Genomic DNA, 2,500 nt, shown 5'->3' with positions numbered 1-2,500 from the left:
CTATATAGTGCAAAGTTATTGTTTTCCCTATTTTCACAAGGAAACATCAAATTTTTAACCAAGCATACTCGGCCTTTGCTCCTTCGTTACTCGTCCAAATCCAACAAACTTGCATTCGTTGGAAAGGTCTTTTCACAAGGATTCTTTTGATATATAATAATAGCGATTCCGATAAATATTTATTTTTTTATGAATTTTTAAGTGAATAAACAATTAAAAATTCAAAAAAAATAGAAAAAAAATATTTTTTTCCCGATTCTTTCTCCAATATTCCTGATAAATACCCACACACCCACATATGGAGAATGGTCGAAAATGCTCGAGTGGATATCGAGATGTCCGACGAAGCACCACTTGGAAGGGCCGAGGCACGGGACGCCCGGGCTGTTGCTCGGGCCGGCACGGGACGCGCATGGGACAGCCCGGGACGGCATGGGACGCCCTCGCTACAGCTCGGGACGGCCAGGTACGCCCGAGACTTGGCTCGGGACGGCCTGGGACGCCCTCGCCATAGCTCGGGACGGCCTGGGACGCCCGAGACTAGGCTCGGGACGGCCTCGGCACAGCTCGGGACGGCCTGGGACGCCCTTGCCACAGCTCGGGACGGCATGGGACGCCCGAGACTTTGCTCGGGACGGCCTGGGACGCCCTTGCCACAGCTCGGGACGGCCTGGGACGCCCGAGACTTTGCTCGGGACGGCCTGGGACGGCCTCGGCACAGCTCGGGACGGCCTGGGACGCCCGAGACTTTGCTCGGGACGGCCTGGGACGTCCGAGACTTTGCTCGGGACGGCCTGGGACGTCCGAGACTTTGCTCGGGACGGCCTGGGACGCCCGAGACTTGGCTCGGGACGGCCTGGGACGCCCTCGCTACAGCTCGGGACGCCCGAGACTTGGCTCGGGACGGCCTGGGACGCCCGAGACTTGGCTCGGGACGGCCTGGGACGCCCGAGACTTGGCTCGGGACGGCCTGGGACGCGCTCGGCACAGCTCGGGACAGGCCGGGACGCCCGAGCCGAGCTTCGGGTCGCACGAAATCTCTTCGTATTCCGACATATTAGAAGCTTCCCATCATGTAGTAGGCCGAGCTTTGCCCTTTGGATGCCCTATGGTGCTTGGCGAGCACTAGGGAACGTGCCAGCACAAGTGCTGTGCACGCTCTGGGGAAGGAGCTCAACCCTCCCCCTTATAGTGCAAAGTTATTGTTTTGCCTATTTTCACAAGGAAACATCAATTTTTTAACCAAGCATACTGGGCCTTTACTCCTTCGTTACTCGTCGGAATCCAGCAAACTTATACTCGTTGGAAAGGCCTTTTCGCAAGGATTTTTTTGATATATTATAATAGCGATTCCGATAAATATTTATTTTTCTATGAATTTTTAAGTGAATAAACACCGGAAAATTCATAAAAAATAGAAAAAAAAATATTTTCTTCCGTTTCTTTTCTCCAATAATTCATAAATAATACCTCAATAGTATAAATGAAGAGAGAGTCGAAATGGCCCGGGTGGGTTTCGAAATGTCCCACGACCCCATAGAATGCACGGGCCAGCCGAGCCAAAGCAGGGGACGCGCATGGGACAGCAGGGGACGCGCACGGGACAGCGTCCCTATGGCTCGGGACGGCATGGGACAGTACGGGACGCCCTTGGTAAAGCTCGGGAATCCCATCGGACGCGCATGGGACGGCCTTGCTAAGGCTCGGGACGGGCTTGCTAAGGCTCGGGACGGATGGGACAGCACGGGACGCGCATCGGACGGCCTTGCTAAGGCTCGGGACGGCATGGAACAGCACGGGACGGCCTTGGTGAGGCTCGGGACGGCATGGGACAGCACGGGACGGCCTTGGTGAGGCTCGGGACGGCATGGGACAGCACGGGACGGCCTTGGTAAGGCTCGGGACGGCATGGGACAGCACGGGACGGCCTTGGTAAGGCTCGGGACGGCATGGGACAGCACGGGACGGCCTTGGTGAGGCACGGGACGGCCTCGGTGAGGCTCGGGACGGCATGGGACAGCACGGGACGGCCTTGCTAAGGCTCGGGATGGCCTGGGACGGCCTTGGTGAGGCTTGGACGGCACGGGACGCGCATGGGACAGCATGTGACGGCCTTGGTAAGGCTGGGCACGGCATGGGACGCACATGGGACACCTTATGGGGATCATCAAGGGACGTTGCACGGGACATTCTTAGCCATGAAGGGCCTTCACATGGGACATCTTAGGAGTCAAGAGCCGGCACATGGGACAATGGAGTTCACACGCACGGAACACTTCGGCTACTTCCGTTCGGAACGTCGTGGGATCTTTATGTCCCCATTAGCACCGACGCATCAACATGCTAGGAAGCTAGGTCCGAACTTCTCGAAGTGTCGATGGCACTTGGACGGATACGCATCCGATCCGATGTTATGATGATGTACTTTCTCCGATATCGATGTCGGGGTGTATTCCGATGTTATGATGTACTTTCTCCGAGATCGATGGGACGACCTTGG

Source organism: Eschscholzia californica, unplaced genomic scaffold (genome assembly GCF_041429995.1).
Source record: "Eschscholzia californica isolate CP2 unplaced genomic scaffold, dmEscCali1.0.p SCAF_112, whole genome shotgun sequence".
NCBI lineage: Eukaryota > Viridiplantae > Streptophyta > Magnoliopsida > Ranunculales > Papaveraceae > Eschscholzia > Eschscholzia californica.
The sequence above is the reverse complement of the archived record's forward strand: the minus strand, read 5'-3'. Positions refer to the sequence as shown.